The 12,567-nt window shown below is 36.6% G+C and overlaps 2 long non-coding RNA genes and 1 pseudogene across 12 annotated transcripts; 1 reads left to right on the top strand and 2 right to left on the bottom strand.

Annotated features, from left to right (window-relative positions):
* Window positions 1–1,504: 1,504 nt before the first annotated feature.
* On the bottom strand, window positions 1,505–3,892 carry LOC143908523 (uncharacterized; annotated as a pseudogene).
* Window positions 3,893–6,164: 2,272 nt separating this feature from the next.
* On the top strand, window positions 6,165–8,314 carry LOC143908524 (uncharacterized). 8 transcript variants are annotated; one of them, XR_013260177.1, is made up of 5 exons: window positions 6,166–6,460; window positions 6,544–6,741; window positions 6,991–7,288; window positions 7,354–7,459; window positions 7,665–8,314. It is a non-coding gene; the product is annotated as an uncharacterized LOC143908524 (long non-coding RNA). The 8 variants fall into 8 exon arrangements; XR_013260176.1 differs by having other exon boundaries at window positions 6,166–6,403; XR_013260180.1 differs by having other exon boundaries at window positions 6,178–6,741; window positions 7,665–7,999; window positions 8,095–8,314.
* LOC143908525 (uncharacterized) lies at window positions 7,672–9,088 on the bottom strand. Of its 4 annotated transcripts, none has more exons than XR_013260182.1 (3): window positions 8,800–9,087; window positions 8,533–8,716; window positions 7,672–8,396 (listed from the first exon to the last, which is right to left on the bottom strand). It is a non-coding gene; the product is annotated as an uncharacterized LOC143908525 (long non-coding RNA). The 4 variants fall into 4 exon arrangements; XR_013260183.1 differs by having other exon boundaries at window positions 8,857–9,084; XR_013260184.1 differs by having other exon boundaries at window positions 7,672–8,052; window positions 8,106–8,396; window positions 8,533–9,062.
* Window positions 9,089–12,567: the final 3,479 nt, after the last annotated feature.

Consider the following 12,567-nt stretch of genomic DNA (forward strand, 5'->3'; position numbering starts at 1 on the left):
CACTAAAAATATTTACTTATTTTTAGTCAATCTCTCTCGGACCCGGTCGGAAGCGAACAAAAGGAAATCGTCGAACTTAGGGGGGGGGGAAGGTCAGTGGACAGTCTGGGCCCACGACAACGACGAGACGCCGGGAGCCAAGTCAGGCCTGCCACAACGCCAACGACCGCTGGGAACTCGATGCCTACACTAACCGACCCACGAGCATAAGCTCAGGGAGGTCAGTGGACCAGCTGAGTCCACGACAGCGGCGAGACGCCGGGAGGCAAGTCAGGCCCACGACAACGCCAACGACCGCTGGGAACCTGATGTATACACTGACCGGCCCCGAATATATAATGACCTTCCGAGGGACCGATAATCGATAGACCGTTTAAGAAGGGGGGGGGGCAATAACGCGGAAAAACCAGGATCAAGAAATTTACGGGACTTACTACTTGATGAGTTCAAAACGAATGGGTTTCTTCTGGGTGTCGCTGGTGGATGAGTCGGAGCGACTTGTTTTGCACAGACTCTAAGTGCGAAATCGTGACTCGAAAACGGAAGAGATCACGATTATATTGCCGAAATGCAGATTAAATCTTCAGAGGCTTGAAGAGACTGAGAAGTTTTTGAGCGAGGAGTGTCGCAATCTCGGGGTTTATATAGGAAAATGTAGGGAATGGAAGGGGTGGTTTTCATGTGGGGTGTGTCTGGTTTATTGTTTAAAAAATTTCGGGTTGGCGGGATGTTTCTAATTTTGTTTAACGGATTTTTTTTATTGGTTGAGATGTTCCTCACCCAAGAGGTAGATTCTTAAGTTTTCGCCTATCCTGGGAAGCTAGAGACGGTTATCGATTTTTGCGGTTTTTCATTGGTGAGCCCCCCTCTTGGCCTCCACTGTCTTATTGGAGGTGTAACCCATCGGTTTTTTCCAGTGACGCATTTGTTTTTCGGCTATCTCCGATTTCCTTTTTTATTAGGGTTGCTTACTTATCTCGCGACCCTGTGTCTATGTTGTTCTAAATTTTAAGTGCAGTTTTATTGCAAACAGAAACTTCCGCCACGTGCTCTTAAGATTTCTAAAACCACGTATTAGGTTTTGTTTCTGTTTGTCGGAACATCGCACGGCCAGTTTTGAGTGAGTCGCGAGATATAATACAGATCCCCATCATCCCTCGTCTCAAGTTAAGGCTCCTTCCTGCGCGTTGTATCGCCGGATTTATAGTTATGAGCCAGACGAGGTTGACAAGAATCTGGTCACTATATTCCCCGTCTGTTAGTAATTTATCATCTGAGAGGTTGCTTTTAGTTGCCCAAGCAAATAGGTAGTTTGATCATAAAAAAAAAGGAATGCGAGGAGATCTAACCTCACCCCGATCGATAACCGTCCGTACTTGGCTTGTTTATTCTAATCTTAGGGCTATCTTAGGCGCATAAGGATTCCCGCGAAAAAGGGATATCGTGGAGTCTGCAGGACGTAACACCCCCCGCCTTAGACAAATGTTGGGGGTGTGTAAATTGATTGAGGAACGATTTCCGTTTTTCGCTTCTTGGTCCCCTTTTTTTTCAAAGGGTTCGTTCTTGGTTTCTGTTTAGAGAAGGAGGAAAAAAAAAGGTAACCACCATAGCCCCTTCCTTTATTTTTTCGTCCTTCTGGTTTTGTGCTGTTGCCTGCGTGGGCATGTATTAGATTATTTTAGATCAAGGTTTTTAGAAAATGGTAATTCCGATTTACATGCCCATTCAGACGCACGAGGGATATTTATTATATTCGCATACAAATATATAATTTGATATGTATATATATATATATATATTTTTTTTTTTTTTGAATTTAATAATGTTTTTGTATTATTTGCAACACGCAAGATTTCATTTCATGTGAGGCTGTCTTTCCTTTCTTTAACGGGGCAATAACTGTGCCCTTACTACCTAGAGTGGATTATCCACGTGGCTGTCGCGTCCGTCCCGAGACGTCCCTTTTTTTTTTTTGCAGTTTTCCACAGGTCTTGGCATAATTTTATACCACGAGTCTCCAAGAAGATACATAGGAGGTGCAAGTGAATTGCAATTGATCTGTGTTCCCTGCCGCAATAGTATGTGTGTTTTGGGTGTTAAGAAGTATGTCTCATTGTTAAACATTACTGGTAGTTGTTCATAACATTCTTGAGCGTGAATTATTTTTACTTCTACTGGAACGCATTTTATTATGTGAATTACTTCGCCTGCTAAAAGAGCCATATATCCGGGTCCCTTCATAAAGTGGTAGGCGAAGATATCGGGGGATCGTGTAGCTATAGCTAAAGCGTTATGGATCATTTTTGACTCGAGATCGCATTGTTGTAATAAGATGTTTCTGTATAGTTGATTAACTTGACCACGGATGTGCTTTTCTACGTAGACAAATTTTGAATTCATATAAGTGAAAAGATCGAGATTGGCTACACGGCCGGTACGTTTAGGGATGTCTATTTCGGGTAAGGTCTCCCAAATTACTAATTTCGGATGTTCGGCGTGTATCCACATGCTGAGTATCTACCAGTGCTGGTTAATGCAAAGACAGTGTTTTCAGCCTTTACAGTATAAGCATTTTGAGAGTGTTCATTTGCGTGGTCGATCACCTTTTCTGCATACCCTTTGTACAAGGTGCTATATGAGGTGAATTTACAGGAGTTGTCAGGTATAGGATCCCAAAAGGTGTTTCCTCCTTCTATGTCGGTGCATTTGGTGGTACTAAAATCACAGACCACACCTGATCTGAGATGTATACGGTTAGTGCTCAACTTAACGTTGGCGATGTAATCTTGCAGGGTGATCTTGACAGTCGCTTGTACGAGGACATTCGTCCATGCTCCGTAAAGATCTGTGTAAGATCCTCCGGAACATTTTCCGTCGGCGTCCACAATGCCAGTTAAGGTCGCGGGACGACTGGTGGTTTCATTAGGTTTTAATGCCATTATATAAGTTCCCTTAAATTCGAGTGTTCCATAGGTATGCATTCGTATACACGCTATACCTCGTGTATATACGCATATTTCCCATTGAGAACTTCTGAGTTGTGAGAAAACATTCCACATTTTTTAATTGAGCGATCGATTTCGACCTTGCATTGTATCACCTTTACAGATTCGAATTCATTGAGCTGCATTAGGTGTATGAAGACTTGGCTGGATGTGACCTTCGGTAGCGGAATATCGCATTCTTCAACGTTTACTAGTGATAGAGTAGTAAGATTTGCCGAAGCGGACCCACAATCATATCCTATTATTCCGTGAGTGTGGCGTATCCATATGGTTATTATTAATATTGCGGTTATTCCTTTAATCCGGGTATCCATCTGAAATTTATATGACCTTACTGAGTTGTTTTTGTAGTTTGGAATATTTTCCCCCTCTTTTTTTTTATTATTATTTTCTTTATTTTTTTTTTATTGTTTATTTATTTATTTATTTATTTATTTATTCATTTATTTATTCGTTAACTGGTTTGATATGAGAAATACGCAATCGGTTAGGGTGTACAACTCGACTATTTTTCTTGATTCTGATTTTCACGTTGTTTTTATTTAGTATTTCTAGGACTTCGTGAGGTCCAGTATATTGATCTCCAAATTTACCTGGCTTAGGCCCTTTTAGCAAAAACACGTGGTCTCCGGGTTTAAAGGTTCGAGGGTTAATTTTTTTGTCGTAGTGTCTCTTGGATTTGAACTTAGCTTCGACGACGTTTTCACGAGCGTTCGTCTGTATTGTGTGAAGTTGTGTGACGAGATTTATTAAGTACTCGCTGTAATTAGCTAATTTATCTTCTAGAGCCAGAGGTTCGTTTGATGGAATTCTCGCTATTTTACCGAAAACTAATTCATACGGAGTATGTTTCGTTGCTTCGTGTATACTGGTATTATAATTAAACATTGTTAGGCTAGTTCATCTATCCCACTGTTTTTGTTCGTTTGCGTATTGTTTAAGGTATTTTCCTAATGCATGATGTGATCTTTCTAACGATCCGTTTGATTGAGGGTGAAAGGCCGTCGTGCGAAATTTGCAAATTCTGAATATTTTAGAAATCTTTTTCATTAAATCGCTTATAAAATTTCTTCCTTGGTCAGTTAATATTGCTTTAGGTGCCCCTAATACACAAATAAATCTGTCCACGAAGGCTTCCGCTATTGTTTCAGAAGTTTGATCTGGTAGGGGTACTCCCATGCAAAATTTAGTTAATTAATCTTGTAAAGTTAAAATATATTCATTGCCTCTCTCGGTTTTGGGCAGAGGTCCTACGATGTCCATTGCTACTTTATCGAAAGAAGATCCTGGAGTGTCAGTAATTATCATAGGCTGTTTAGTCTTTACTCGCACCAATTTTTTCAATTGACATTGTAAACATTGTTGTATGTATTGTTGAACGTCGGCTTTTAAGTTTTCCCAGTAATATTTATGCTTAATTCTATGATAGGTTTTTGTAACGCCTCGATGTCCTCCGGTAGGCGAACAGTGGATTTCACCGATTATAATAGAACGGAGATCCTTAGGAGAATATTTAATTAATCCGTTACATATAATTAGTTTGGTTGCCGAATTAGTAAAAGTTAATTGTAAAACGGATTTTATGTTATTCCATGGTACATTATTGACAGTATCTGTCTTTGCAATGCTGAGTGTTTCTAAATTTAGTCTGTCGGCGACTTCTTGTAAGTTTTTTATGACTGCAGTAATCTGCGTTAAGGTCATTGTTGGGCCTTCCCGTTGTCCTTCACTGATGGGTAGTGCTATATGGTAATATTTTTTATACTTTACGGCCTTTGCTTTACCTAAAGTAAGCGGGCTTAATCGTGGGATTTCGTTTCGTTCGAATAGCTTTTGTGCTCCGGAATCTAACGGTTTTCCACTAGTGTCGACAAAGTATGCCAAATTGTCTTTATGTAAAAATAGCAAATCGCGAGTTTCTACTATATTAAGGAGGGTCCACATTATCGAGCCAAACCGCGAACCGAGTCCCGAACCGAATCTCGAGCAGAACTTGCAGACGAACCTCAAATCGAACTCCATCGCGAACCGCGAACATGAGTTAAAATTTTTTCAAGTTAAATCTCGTATTGAAATTTATAATAAAATTTATATAAATTCTTAATACATGTATGCAAAATGCATATTTATATTTACAATCGTATTTTTTAACATTGCAATATATATATTTTAAATTTATTGCGTATTTATCACAGGTTTAGAGTATGTTTATGCAATATTAATTCTAAATTTTGTTTTATGGTTTGAAAAGGAATTAAGTTTTGAATACAGAAAAATAATAAAAGCACATATACATATATTCACTCACCCCTTTTCCTGTTTCCATACTTTTTTTATTTTTGCTTTTTCTCTTTGCAGAGATGCCAATAATGTCGTCATCTTTTTGTCACTATCACATGTCACTATCACATTCGAGTTCTTTACTTATTTCTTCTTATAAAAAAAGTATGAAAACAGGAAAAGACGACTAAATATGTGTATACATATGCGTGCTTTTATTATTTTCTTGTATTCAAAGCTTAATTCCTTTTCAAACCATAAAACTATATATTTAGAGTGGTACCAACTATATTTAATATTGCATAAACACATACTCTAAATCTATGATAAATACGCAATAAATTTATAATATATATTGCAACGTTAAAAATACGATTGTAAATATAAATATGCATTTTTTTAATTGTTATAATGTTCGGGATTTTTAGCGTCCCGTATATAATAATCTTTTCTGCTCATAATCACTAATTAATTTTAAACATTTTTTTATCAGACTATTCCATTTTGTCTATCAGTAGACGTGTAGACTGCACATACGTGGATAGAATCAAATACAGCGACTGGGCAATTACTCACGTTTTCTTTCATCGTTCATTTTTTGTTTTTTGTCATTATTTGTCTAGCTCGAAGCTTAACTACCAGTCTACCACCCGACAAAGCGTATAATCTGATCATAAAAAGCATCTTTTGATGTTTCGTCGAAATACCGACTTTTGGTGGGACATTGCGAGCCAAACCGCGTATCATCAAAATCCTTGCAGATTCGTGGGGTGAGTACGCGATGGTTCGCACTGATGTTCGATTCGAGGTTCGCGAGCCTCGCGCGAGCCCGTCGGCTCGACAATGTGGACGCATGATCGGCTCGCGACGAAGTTCGGCTCGCGGTTCGGTACGGAAACCCCTACGGCTCACCAGCGACTGTGTCGCTAGTAGTGGTTATTCGTGCAACTAGTAGCACGTTTTGCTTCGCGCAGCGCGTGAGTCGGGTGCAAGCAGCAAGTTGTGTCGCTTCGTGCAACTAGTTACATCCACAGTACCCACTCTGAAACATAACCTTACTGTGAATAAGTGATAAAATTGCACAAACTTGAACATTTATATTTTATATTAATATTTTGGTAAATTTGTCACATTCGAAGTTTGACATATTCATGATTGTGTACAACTAACAAAATGTGAAATGTTTTTTGATTTTTTACTGTAGAGGTTTGATTGATTGTGCTATTCATGTATTACATGTTCGAATTTTATGTTTCAGATAATTTTCTAGATTTTATTTTGCTGTCAGAAATAGCTTGTAATTTTGAAGACATGAATCACATTATAGTGAAAGATGAAAATAGTACTGTCAAACTGCCAACACAAAACTGCAGAGTTCGTTTTAAATGTGTAAAAACTTACTTTCCAGAAGCAAGTATCTCACGATCCAGAGGTCCCGAGTTCGAATCCCACCAAGGTAAGTGTGTTTTTCTGAGTTTTTCAAATACGAGAAAATATTTATAATCATAGACTGCATCTTAAGAAACAAATTCAAATTTAGTTATAAATTAGTAATAAAATTTCAATAAAAATAATTTTTTTTTATGCCGGGTAAATATCGGAAATCAGTGTCCTCTAGTATTAAGAGGTTTTTTTTGAGTGAGTAATTCAATACTAACAATAATAAGCACCAGTAATCCAGTAATTTATTACTGTGTATTTTTAGTACTTTTTTCTGTAAGGGACGTGAAACTTTCACGTAAATTCCACGTCGAATCGATGATCTCATCCACGTGGATCCGACTACCGTTTTTAAGCGGATGATCCACTCGATTGTCTACGTGAATTCTACGTCGCTGGTCCACATGAAAGAAACGTGGATTCCACGTTCCTGTTTTACTGGGGTAGTCTTGTCTACTATGATTCGGATAATGAACAATGTGGTCTCAAATTAATTAATGATGAATTTCAATTAATCGCCGGAAAAATTGAGTACATAATTTTTTATGCTAATTTATCAAAACGTGAGTATCCTTATTCTGATAGTTTAATGTAAATTGAATTAAGTTATGTTAATGTAACTTTGCAGATCCGAACTTCAAAAATGAAGGTAAAAAGAAAAGATTTCAGGAAATAATGGCTATTATTGACGGAGAAGGAAACAATTCTTCTGGGACAAATTCTTTTGAAAAAAAGTAAAGGTTTTGGATATTGCATTATTTATTTTTATCAGTTTTTATTTTTAAGACATAGAAAGGTATTCGAAAAATTTATCAATCCTACATTCTGCCTAAATAGAGAATATTTATCGTCACTGATTTCGAAAGGAATTAATGAAGATTTACATTTCAAATGTACACTAGGGAGTTCTTGGAATAACTTTTCCTTTATTCTTTTTAGGTTGGTGTTAATAAAAATGTAAAACAAATTATTCATATCGAATGGAAACACAAGATAGATGAAAGAAGTAAATTCATTCACATAAAGGAGCCAATCGCAGGTGCCAAGACGATAGAATTGGACCAAGCAAAAAAATATCGACTTGCCGAAGTGAAACTGAATATTGTTGATAAGAAATAATGTGCTGTCACTTTTGGGTCATTATTCGTTGTTGCAACTTCTAACCACAGAATCATCCTCGAAAAGCCATCAATACAACCATGTATCGCAAAACCAAACGGTTTTAATTTATCGTAACCATCTGTATGCCACATAAAATTTGGACCTGGACTAAGGTACTCCCTTCTGCGAAGCTTATTAGCAAATCTGTCTGCCAGACCCTCTGGATCTGCAATTTTCAAGATATTATACACTGTATTCCTCTTTACAGTCAGACCATACTTTTTTTTCAATTTCAACCACAATGACGTATATCCTAAATTGTAACCAGCTGAGTGAAGTTCTTCCACAATAGCCCGGCATATTTCTTTAATATCACTTTCTTCAATATTTTTTCTTCATAGGCCAAATGATGAAAGGGTTCTTTTAATAGTACTTAGAGACGTTTTAATACCATGTACTTTTAGCAATAAATCACGTATTTTCTCATATTTGAAATTCTTGTGAAAATATTTTTTTTATCAAAACCTCCATTACATTTTTTAATCAAAACACCTTGTCGTAGGAAATAACCTGAAAATGACAATTCAGTCCTGGGTTTATGATAGGGGTAGAGATTCGTGAATGGGAACATATTCCATCATCACGAAAAAGTGACTTCAATAGAAATAAATACAATAAATGATAAATTTGGAGTCGAAAAAATTACCTCTTTCAATCCTCATTAAATGTTACTTTTTATCTCATTACAAAGTTGCAAGAAAATTGAAAGGTCACATTTTTCATTATCTAAATCATATGTAATATACTATTTTCATCTTTCACTATAATGTGATTCATGTCTTCAATATTACAAGCTATTTCTGACAGCAAAATAAAATCTAGAAAATTATCTGAAACATAAAATTCGAACATGTAATACATGAATAGCACAATCAATCAAACCTCTACAGTAAAAAATCAAAAAACATTTCACATTTTGTTAGTTGTACACAATCATGAATATGTCAAACTTCGAATGTGACAAATTTACCAAAATATTAATATAAAATATAAATGTTCAAGTTTGTGCAATTTTATCACTTATTCACAGTAAGGTTATGTTTCAGAGTGGGTACTGTGGATGTAACTAGTTGCACGAAGCGACACAACTTGCTGCTTGCACCCGACTCACGCGCTGCGCGAAGCAAAACGTGCTACTAGTTGCACAAATAACCACTACTAGCGACACAGTCGCTGGTGAGCCGTAGGGGTTTCCGTAGTTCGGCTCGATAATGTGGACGCATGATCGGTTCGCGGCGAAGTTCGGCTCGCGGTTCTGCTCGATAATGTGGACCCTCCTTTACCTTTGAGTGTTTGATCATCAATAACGGTAGGTTTTATTCGTGGATTTTTATTTTCATTGGCGGGGACGTTAAATTTGCTAGATTCGTTTTCTTTATCGACTATTTCGTTATCTTCAATGTCATTTTCTTTGTCTGGCGGGTCGTTCCTTTCTTCTATTTTTTTGATTTCATCTCCCTGATCTTGTGTTCTTTCTTGCTGGTTATGTATATTTTTTGCTGCCTGGCTTCAAGTTTGTATTCTATTATATTTTAGAGGGTCGTGGATTAATGTCTTTTCTACAATTTTCGGTTTCGGCGGTTCACGCAGTTCTTCCTGCGTAAAAGGTATAGAATCTGTATTCTCATCAGGTGAATCCTCGTTAGTTGGTAATTCTTCCATTTTTTTTATCATCTAAGAGGTATAGATTGAAATCCTCGTCCTCCTCTTCCTCATCAGATTCTTCTAACATTTTAGAAATTGTCTCTGCATCTTTGGGATCGTTCGGATTTAAAAGTTTTTTATGATTAATTACGTTGCAGTCTGCTTCTTCGAAATTTACCGGATTTCTTGACAAAGCGTCAGCGTTAACATTAGTTTTTCCTGCCTTGTATTCTACATCATAATCATATTCCGCTAATTTCAATCTCCAGCGGAGAATTCTCATATTTGCATCTTGGGCATTTTTAAACCAAAGTAAAGGCTTATGATCTGTGACTAATGTAAATTTCCGCCCGTATAAGTATGGTCGGAAGTGTTTAACACAGTATATTATTGCTAATGCTTCTTTCTCGTATGTATCGTATGTTATTTCATTGTCGGTTAAAGTTCGTGATGCGTATGCTATTGGTCGGTCTTTATTTATTTCTCCTTGTGATAAAATGCCTCCTACGGCAATTCCAGAAGCGTCGGTAGTTAAAATGAAAGGTTTTGAAAAATCAGGATATTGTAAAACTGGTTCTTGGCACAATTCCAGTTTTAATATTTTGAAAGATTCTTCTTGAACAGATGTCCAATCAAAAAGCGTATTGTTTTTTAATAGGTTCGTCAAAGGTTTAGCTAATTTTGAAAAGTTCGGTATAAATCTCCTGTAATATCCTGCTAACCCAAGAAATTGTTTAATATTTTTCGGAGTTTTTGGCCTAGGAAATTGTCTCACGGCTTCTAATTTTCTTGGATCGGGTTTAATTCCATCGCTACTTATTATGTGTCCTAAATATGTTACCTCGGTTTTTAAAAATTCGCATTTATCGGGCTGTAATTTTAAATTAGTTTGGCGGAGCCGTTCCATTACTAAATTATACTTTCTTTCGTGTTCTTCTAATGTAGGAGCGGAAATAATAATATCATCCATATAAATGAATACGCCTTCTATTCCTGTTGATATTAGATCCATTAGTCGTTGGAAGGTAGCGGGGGCATTCTTTAACCCGAAAGGCATTCTTTCGAATTCATAGTGACCATTAGGAGTTGTAAATGCGGTTTTATGGCTATCTGCGAGGTCTATTTCTATTTGGTGAAACCCAGAGGCAAGATCACATACTGTGAAATACTTTGCATTGCCTAATTGGTCGATAATTTCGACAATGTTCGGTAATGGGTAGGCATCGCTCATGGTTTTTTCATTTACGCCCCGGAAATCTAGTACCACTCTCCAACGTTTGTTTCCCTTTGAATCTTCTTTTTTTGGCACTATCCAAATGGGTGTATTGTAAGGTGACTGAGAAGGTTTTATGATCCCTGCCTCGAGCAGTTCCTTTACCTGCTTATTTATTTCTTCTTTGTGGATTTGCGGAAATCTATACTGTCGAGTATTTATAGGTCGATCATCTGTTGTCTGTATTTGATGTCGCAGTCCATGAGTTGCTGTTAATTTTTCTCCGGGAATATGAAATCGATCTTGACTATTTCTTATGAGTTTCATAACGCTTTTCCTTTCTTCGTTATTTAAATGCTCTAATCGTAGCAATTTTGTAATTTCCGTAATCCTATTTTCCTTAGGTTCTCCGGATGATACGAAACATTCGCGTGAAATAACGTCATTAGTTGGTGCTTCTAATATTAGCTGATGTTGCTTTGATCTACGTTGGTTCTGGAAATTTTTCATTATTTTCTGGAATCGAGCTTGTGCGCATGCCAAGGCTTTTGAAGACGGTTTACTTTTTCTGTTAAATTCATAAATTCTTTCCATATTAGGATTATATGATTTTACTCTTCTCATAAGTTCTGCAATAGTAACCTGAGAGGTATTGTTTTTATTATTATCACTTTTTATGGGTATTCCAACCCTTGGAAATATTATTTTTTCCACTTGATTTAAGGAGCTCTTACCTTTTGGCTCTCTTAAACAAAATTCTGTCGTATTACGTAGTGAGGTTTGGTTACTTCCCTCCTCGTAATCGACGGGAGTAGAATATACCGGAAAAGTCTGGAAACTTGCCTCTGCAATTCTAGGATTATTTAAATCTTCTGGAGAGGTTTGGTAACTTCCCCCTCCAGAGATTTAAGAATTATTTAATATTTCAGGAGGGGTCTCTGGTAACTTCCTCTTCCAAGATTTTTATCATTTAATAATTCAGGGGGGGTTTGGTTACTTCCCCTTCCATGAATTTCAGAATCATTTATATCAGGAGAGGTTTGGTAACTTCCCCCTCCAAGGATTTCAGAATCATTTATATCAGGAGAGGTTTGGTAACTTCCCCCTCCAAGAATTTCAGAATCATTTATATCAGGAGGGGTTTGGTAACTTCCCCCCTCAAGACGAGCAGATGGCTAACAGATATTTGAGACGTGCTGCGTATGAAAACTACATTAATAATTTGAAGATCTCTGAAAAATGCTCTGTATTTTGTAAATCAATTATTTCTAGAAATAAATATTTTATTAATAATAATGATGTAACGACGGAGAATGGTGCAACATTTTCAGGTGCTCCAAAATTAGTACAAAATGCGGATAAATATTATAGCTTGTTAAAGTGTCATAGTAACTATTATAAGAATTTTATGAATAATAAAGAGGTACATGTATATGAAAGGTGCATATTTAGCGGAATTGTGCTCCACACTGCAGCGTACAGTAAAACTATTAAAACCAACGATTCTGTAGTACAATTAAACAATGATACAATTATCAAAATATTAAGTTTTATTATTGTAAATAAATGTTGCTTTGTCGTTTGTAAAGTACTGACAACCATGCCTGCGGTCTATAATTAATTAAGAATAAATCACATGTTACAAGTTACTAGCGAAGCACAAGATGAAAAAATAATTCCGATTCAGCTGATAAAACGTAAACTTGTGGTCGTCGAAATGAAATGTGACAAATTTCTTTGTACAATGCCGAACCAATTTGAAACATTATAACTATATATTAATATATCACTTTAATTATCAATTAAAAAAACAAAATGTATATT

Source organism: Temnothorax americanus, unplaced genomic scaffold (genome assembly GCF_048541705.1).
Source record: "Temnothorax americanus isolate GAGA-0224 unplaced genomic scaffold, ASM4854170v1 Scaffold98, whole genome shotgun sequence".
Classification (NCBI taxonomy): domain Eukaryota; kingdom Metazoa; phylum Arthropoda; class Insecta; order Hymenoptera; family Formicidae; genus Temnothorax; species Temnothorax americanus.